Below are 8227 nucleotides of genomic sequence, written 5' to 3'. Positions count from 1 at the left end.
GGGGGGGCAGAGAGAGAAGGAGACACAGAATCGGAAGCAGGCTCCAGGCTCTGAGCTGTCAGCACAGGGCCCAACCCGGGGCTTGAACTCACAGACCATGAGATTGTGACCTGAGCCAAAGTCGGATGCTCAAACACTGAGCCACCCAGGTGCCCCCCTAAAACCTTTTTTTAATGTTTATTTATTTTGGGAAGAGAGTGGGAGTGTGAGTGGGGGAGGGACACAGAGAGAGAGGGAGACACAGAATCAGGAGCAGGCTCCAGGTTCTGAGTTGTGAGCACAGAACCTGCTGCAGGACTCAAACTCATGAACCAAAGCATGAGGTCATGACCTGAGCTGAAGTCTGACAGAAGCTAAACCCACTGAACCACCCAGGTGCCCCCACAGGACTCTAGTTGAAACTAAGTAGTTAGGGAAGGCCTCACTGAGAAGGTGGCATTCCATTACTCATTGCAAAGGTGAAGGGTGGGCCCATTTGGATGGGCACAGGGACAGCCAGCTCAAAGGCCCTGAGGTGACAGCAGGCTGGCCCGTTCTAGGAATCACTGCGTATAGAGATTGGACCATGTTAACACAGTTAAATAATGGGTCAGTGGAGGTTCCACCCTGGGGTCAGAGCCAGCTGGGTGGGGCGGAGTGAAAGCTGGAAGACCTGTGCTTTAGAAAGTGAATCTGGTACCTCGCCCCCTCCCTGACCTGAGCTCCCCGCAGGGAGTTGGAAACAGCTCACCACTCCCCCGCTCCCACCCTCTTCAAAGCCTGAGCTGTAAAGGCCTCCTTCCCTATGGAAACCCCCTCCCCAGCAGAATGCAGGTCTCAGGTGTCATTAACACCGGATTTGTTGAACAAGTTGAATGAGATCAGATTTCCCTGGTAGGCCTGACGTCATTGAGGGAGGGATCCCACAGTCTGTCCTGCTGGTTTCTGTCCCCAGTGCCCCACAGACCTAAAGAACAGTCAGTATTCACTGTTGACAGGCTTTCACTTGCTACCTTGGGGTCAGGGAAGGGGCTGAGGCTTCCTCAAAGTCCATGAATAGGTTTCAACTATCAGGAGAGGGTTAGAGAACAAACTGAGGGTTGCTGGAGGGGAGGTGGGTGGGGGGATGGGCTAAATGGGTGATGGGCATTAGGAGGGCGCTTGTTGGGATGAGCCCTGGGTGTCCTATGTAAGTGATGAATCACTGTATGTTAACTAACTTGAATTTAAATAAATTTTAAACAAATTTTTAACGTTTATTTATTTTTGAGAGACAGAGCATGAGCAGGGGAGGGGCAGAGAGAGAGGGAGACACAGAATCCAAAGCAGGCTCTAGGCTCTGAGCTGTCAGCACAGAGCCTGATGCGAGGCTTGAACGCACGAACCGTGAGATCATGACCTGAGCTGAAGTCGGACGCTTACCTGACAGCCCCCCAGACACCCACCCCTTAAATAAATTAATTAAAAAGAAAAAAAAAAGAGGTTTTGGCAAACCTAAGGAATGTCCTCCAGGGACAAAAGGTGCAGGAAAGGGAAGAAGCTTTTCCTTTAGAACAGAGTGGGGTTCCCTAGGACACAACGTGCATGGTGCTGCTTAGCTGATCAGCAGTAAGGTGTGCAGCCCCCTCCTCAGGCTTTGGGAGGGAAGGACAGTGGGACAGTGGGGAGGGGTGTGTGGAGAGTGTCCCAGACCCTACTGAGAATCAGACAGCAGCAACCAGGAGCCTCCTCCCTGGTGAAATGCACGTCCGTAGAACTTGTGACATTTCAGTGGTTCAGGGCAGACTCTGGGCTTCAGCTGCCTGAACTAAAATCCCAGAACTGCTCCTTGCTAGCCAGGTCACTTTGGGCAAAGTCCTTACCTCTGTATGCTTTGGTTTTCCCTCTATAAAATGGGGAAATGGTGATAATCTTTTCTGCCTCGTTGGAGTATTAGATGATTAAACACGACAAGGCATGTGGAGGGTTTAGGGCAGCATATAGCGACCAAAAGTACTCAATTATCGTTATTATTACTGATGAACCCCCTCTGTCAGTTTTCTAGGAGTACATGTTGCTGCTTATGTCCTTAAAGATGCACAGGTTTGGGGAGGGCAATTCAGAAAATCTGTGGTTATTCCCTTATTTGGCCTCAGGCTGATTTCCACGGAGACCAGTGGTGAATCTAACAGGTGCCTGGAAGCAGGAAGTTAGGGGACACCTTAAGGGCAGCAGGTTGTGGTTTGTGGGCTTTGGGGATGAGGGCGAAGATTCTAGAGTGGACCACCTTCCTCAAAAGCCTTGGGAACCTAAAGTCTCCAGCAAACACCATGTGGTTAATGAATTTTCTCCTCTTGTGGGAATAAAATCCAGCAAGAGTAATTGGTAATGTCTGTCTGGGCCTGAGCAAATGAAAAGTGTGGTGTGTGAGACAGGCCTCATTCATTCCTTTACAGAGCACCCATGAGGTCCCGGAGAATGTGCTAGGGATAAACAGGGCCCTGTTGGGAGCGGTGCCCATGGCCTGTGCAGTAGGGGTCCCTCAGCCCAGCCTGAATGCGGTGGGGGGTCCCGGGGGAGAGGAGACAGAGAAGGCTTTCTGGAAAGATTGTCCCCTGAGCTGGGTGAGCCAGCTGAAATGGGGAGGGGCGGGCACACGGAAAGGGCATTTCGGGCGACGGTGCTCTGTGGTAGGCATGGAGCCTGCTTAGGATTCTCTCCCTCTCTCTCTCATTCTGCCTCTCCACCCCCCCTCTCAAAAAATCAAAAAATAAGACGCCTGGGTGGCTCAGTTGGTTAAGCATCTGACTTTGGCTCAGGTCATGATCTCACGGTTTGTGAGTTCAAGCCCTGCTTTAGGTGAGCACGGTTCTTCTCTCTCTCCCTCCCTCTTTCTCTCTCTGCCGCTCATGGGACTCTCTCTCTCTTTCTCTCTCTCTCTCTCTCTCTCTCTCTGCAGCTTGCTCACTTGCGCCTTCTTTCTCTCAAAAATAAAATAATATAATAATACAAAATTAATTAAAATCTTCACTCACAAAACTGACAATTCGATAATCGTTCTTGTGAGCTGGGACGAGCTGTCTCCAGAACACCAGCTCATAGCAGATGTTTGATAAATATTTGTTGAAAGGATGAATTAATTCACCAAAGTAGTGCATGCTTGTTGAGAAACATCCAGACGATACTGAGGCATGTTTAGGAAGAAGTGAAAGCCTTCCCTTCATCATGTACTGGGCTGGCCACAACACTTTGTTGTGGATCTTCCTGGATGTTTTCTATTCACAGACATATACATAAAGGTCAGTGGATGATGTTCACTTTGTTTTATTCCAGCGGATTCTTTTTTTTTATTTTAATTTTTTTAACATTTATTTATTTTTGAGACAGAGAGAGACAGAGCATGAACGGGGGAGGGTCAGAGAGAGGGAGACACAGAATCAGAAACAGGCTCCAGGCTCTGAGCTGTCAGCACAGAGCCCAATGTGGGGCTCGAACCCACGGACCATGAGATCATGACCTGAACCGAAGTCGGACGCTTAACCGACTGAGCCACCCAGGTGCCCCTTGTTCCAGTGGATTCTTATCAAACATGTGGGTTTCCTCTCCCCCTTTTAATTCTATTTTTATTATTATTTTTTTATTTTTAAGCATTTGTTGTTTCTTTAACAACGCACCCTGGAAATTATTCTGGTTAGCCCACCACGATCTACCTGTCTTCATATTTGCTGCTTCCAGAATCTTCTACCGGGTGGATCAGAGCTCTGCTGACTAGCTGCGTGCGGCCTCTGCACCCTTGAAATGCGACTACTAGGCTGCAGAACTGAACTTATAATTTTGTTTAATTTTAACTTAAATTTGAAAACCGAGACTCTCAATTCAGTGATTGGAAAACCTCAAAGTACATTTGGAAACAAGTTGAGTATCGGCATCTGCTTTTTTAGCTGTAAATTTCATGAAGCTTAAATACAGATCAAGTAATTTTGATGAAAACTTAGCATGGGAGTTGAGGTGTCCTATATGTGTAAAATACCACTGGATTTTGAAGAACTGAGTGTGAAAAAAATGTAAAATATCTCAATAATTTATGTTGATTATAGTTGAAACAGTAATATTTTTCATTGAGTTCAATAAAACTCAAGGACTTAAAGATAAAATTAATTTTATCTGCTTCTTTTTATTTTTCAAGGTATGGCTACCATACCCATGAGTTGCCAATAAAACTCAAGGACTTAAAATTAATTTTATCTGTTTCTTTTTATTTTTCAAGGTATGGCTACCGTACCCATGAGATGCCAATAAAACTCAAGGACTTAAAATTAATTTTATCTGTTTCTTTTTATTTTTCAAGGTATGGCTACCGTACCCATGAGATGCCAGTAACACCTTCTCCTTCAGTTGTGATAACCAGAAGTGTCTCCAGGCACTGCCAGGTATCCCCTCCAGACATTGCCAGATGTTTCCAGAAATTACCCAAAATTGCACATGCATGTGCACACACACACAAACTCACACACAGAAACTCACACCATTGCGATCCATTGCTCTAGGCTAAATAGGGCACCTTAGTTCATCAAACTCTTGACTTCTGTGGTAGGAATGATCTTTACCTTGCAGATAGGAAATTGAGGCTCAGAGGGGTTCAGTGACTTGCCCAAAGTCACACAGCAGGATTGGAACCCAGGCCTTCCTGCCCTAGTCCACAGCCCTGAGCATGGCCCTGGACACTGCAGCCCACTTTGCTGTCACTAGAGCAGCTCTCCAGAGTGAGTGTCATATACCAAATTCTCTGGGCACCCGGCCTGGCCCTCTGAGGCACCAGCATTCACTGGCCATGTGCCTATGAGCTCTGAGCATCAGTTTCCTTATGTGCAAAATGAGCTCGCACTAAGCCCTGCCTTCCCTTGGTGCGATAAGAATCAAATTATATTCCTAGGAATAAGGGCAGGAAGGGCAGAGTTCAAGGTTTCTCACTTACTCCTGCTTATATTTACTGAAACACACTCACAGAACAGGCCTGCTATGTACAGGCCAGTCCTAACTGTTTTACATAGCTTCCCTTTGAGGCACTATCTTTCCCATCCTTATCGGCAGGCTCAGAGAAGTTGAGTAACTCACCCAAGGTCACACAGGTATCAAGGAGCCAAGTCAGGATTTAAACTCTGGCACTACCTCCAGAACCTTCACTCTTAACCACTGGGCTTACCTGGGGGCCGGTGTGTGTGGCAAACATATCAGCATCTGGGGACACAGACCCAAACCTGGAGAATCCGTTCTCTCTTAGCCTGACCCTGGGGTCTCGGTTCTGCTGGACCCAGACCAGGATCCATTTATATCTTGAGGAGCTGAGCAGGGTCAGACCCCCTCCCCTGCCCTCCTCGGCATTTCCCTGGTCACATGGGAGGAGACAAAGGAGCTTAAGGACAATGGGGCAGCTCAGTTACTAAAGCCACTTCTGGGCAGGGTTCCTGCATTCCCCAGGTGGGGAGAGGGAACTGGAGGACCCAGGAGCCAAGATCCCTGCTCAGATCTTCTGGGCTCTGGGTCTGGGTCTGGTTTGGCTACAAAACTTACCCATGTTGAGGGATACTGGTTGCCCCGAACCCCAGGGGGCTGCATTTGAATAAAGGAAACTGGTAGGCAATTTGTAATCCAAAGGAATCAAGTGCCTCCTCTGGGTGGTCCTCCCTGACCACCCCCCTCGCCCCCCATGTCAACTCCATTTTCACTGAATATTTCCATCCATCCCTCCATGTATTTATTCACTCAGCAACCGCATTGTATATTGCTAGGTGCTGAGATGAGCAATGTGGCAGAGCCCCGTCCCCCTTAGATCTTGCTCCCATGACACCATGTCTGTGTGTATCTCCCTCTCACTCCATGTTCTGCAGCCACTCTGGCCTCAGGCACATTCCCACCACAGGGCCTTTGCACTTCCTGCTCCCAGCAATGCTCTCCCCGGGCATTTTATGCATTTGCATCTTTCTCTGTATGTATCATATCTTCAGCTGCCATCCCAGATCACCCTGTCTAAAGTTCCCCTCTGCAGCCCTCCCGCTTCGATGAATCACTGTCTCCTCCCCCAGGAGGGGGATACCACCAGCCGTTGGCCCAACAGAACCCCCATTCTGAACTCTTCCTCCTCCCCTCTGCCCACCTCATCCATCACCCCCTCCACCCCCCCCACCCCCACCCCGCCAGGTCCTCTCTGTCTCACCCACCTAGCTCTGTTCCCTGCCCTCTGTCCCCACCACTGTGATTCAAATGACACTTCCCGGACTTAACTCCAGCAGCCCCTCACTGGATTTCCTTTTCCAAACCTTTTTCTAGAATCCCAACCTCACCCTGCTACTGCTCTGTTCAAAAGTCCTCTCAGCACCTGTCCAGAGCCTTTGGAACAAAATACAAGTCTTCTGCCCAGTGTACTGGCCCTTCCTGATCAGGCTCCAGGTGAGAATTCTGCAGAGCCCAGCTGTCAGGAGACTCTCTGATCCCTGTGCCCATTCTAGCCCTGACCCTCGCTGGCTGACTTAGCAGCATGAGTTAGTCTGCACGTTTCAGACAGAGCTTCACGGCAGCCTGCTAGTATCCCCATTTTATTGGTGGGGAGGCTGAGGTTTACAAAAAATCGAGCTGCCTGAGATAACGCAGGCCCTCTACACCTTCTATTCTGTTCTGGCAGGAAAGGAGGACACAGGACTGCGATGAAGTGCACGTTCTCTGGCAGCCTGCGTTCAGAGCAGCTGTGTGACTTTGGCAAGTAACTCAACCTCTCTGTTCTTAAAATGGGGTCTTCAGTTACACAGGTTTGGAAAATGCTAGATTTAATAGTATCGCTCATGAGAGCTGTCTCATTCTTTAGGGCTGGAACCCACAGTGCCTGGGACCCATGATACCTTCAATGGCCCACAAAAATGTTTTCATCTTGTAAAATCAGAAGGGAGGGGCGCCTGGGTGGCTCAGTCAGTTGAGCATCTAACTTCGGCTCAGGTCATGATCTCGCGGTCCGTGAGTTCGAGCCCCGCGTCGGGCTCTGTGCTGACAGCTCGGAGCCTGGAGCCTGCTTCAGATTCTGTGTCTCCTTCTCTCTCTGCCCCTCCCCCGCTCATGCTCTGTCTCTCTCTCTCTGTGTCAAAAATAAATAAACATAAAAAAAATCAGAAGGGAGAAAAAGATACTGCGAATGACATTTACCTTTATACCAAAGCAGTTGAAAGATATAATTAAAAAAAATATTTTGTTATTGGAGGAGGAGGCTGAAAGGCAGAAGTTCCTGTGGCCCCTGAAAGTCATGATGTTGGGTATGGGGACTGCGCCAGGGAGTCACTGCCTGGGGCAGCCTTTTCTGACCCCCGAGGCGAGCCTGTGACCTCCCCCTGACTCCCTTGCCCATGGGTCCCTGTCTTCCTGGGAACCACACAGGCTGAACCAAGGGCCCAGGGAGCCAATTGGGGCCTGGGAACACATGAAGGGGCCCTTCCCAGCCCCACCCAGACTCAGAGGGATTAGGCCAGCTGGGCATATGATACCTGCGGGAGCTCAGCCACCTGGCCGCTGGGCCCCGGAGTAGGGGTACTGGTCATGTCAGTGGGCTTGGCTTGGAGGCTGCACCAAGGACAAGGAGTGGCCCCCACACTTTCCTGATGCCTTGAATGGCTGGCCCATGGCAGGGCCCCCCTGGAGGCCAGCATTGGCTCCTGGTACTGCTGGCACTCAGATCCCTGCTGCCCACAGGTAAGGGCCTCTCCTGATCCTGATCCTCTGGGAAAGAGGGGACATGGGTGCAGAAGGGCCTGGGGCTCATTCTCAGGCGGCCCTGAGTGTCAGCGGCTCTGGTCTCCCTTTGCTGTCTGGTCTCTGCCCAACCTCTTCCTCTCTCATGTTTCCAAACACCTCACCAAGAGACCACTCTCCCTCCCTTTCTCCCCTTACTCTCCTGCTCTGTACCTGTCATTGTATTCCACCATTACTTATTTACTTGTTTGTCTATCTCCCCCTCTAGCCTGTGAGCCCCATGAGGGCGGTGACACTGTTGTGTTCACTGATTTGCCCCCAGTGCCTGGAATGTTGCCTGCACATAGTAGGCCCTTCATAAATATTCATCTCATAACCTAGTTTAGTCTGGCTGGAGGTGGGAAGCATGGTGGCCGAAGGCTTGGGTTGGGCGTTGAACCCACCTTCACCATTCACTGGCTGTGTTTCCTGAAGCCACTTGACTTAGCCCGTCTGGGACTCAGTTTTTCCATCTGTAAAACAGACATGATGGTGAGAA

At 49.7% G+C, this 8227-nt stretch overlaps 1 protein-coding gene across 1 annotated transcript in view; it reads left to right on the top strand.

Annotated features, from left to right (window-relative positions):
* The window catches only part of EIF3G (eukaryotic translation initiation factor 3 subunit G), a 767140-nt gene extending 759507 nt beyond the window's left edge, over positions 1-7633 (top strand). Inside the window, exon 12 of the mRNA XM_049642453.1 lies at positions 7623-7633. The gene's annotated coding sequence lies outside the window, so the exon portion shown is untranslated. The remainder of the gene's footprint in view (positions 1-7622) is intronic.
* The last annotated feature ends 594 nt before the right edge of the window (positions 7634-8227 follow it).

The sequence above is a fragment of the Panthera uncia genome, chromosome A2 (genome assembly GCF_023721935.1).
Source record: "Panthera uncia isolate 11264 chromosome A2, Puncia_PCG_1.0, whole genome shotgun sequence".
NCBI lineage: Eukaryota > Metazoa > Chordata > Mammalia > Carnivora > Felidae > Panthera > Panthera uncia.
Note: the sequence above shows the minus strand (reverse complement) of the source record. Positions and strands in the feature narration are given on the sequence as shown.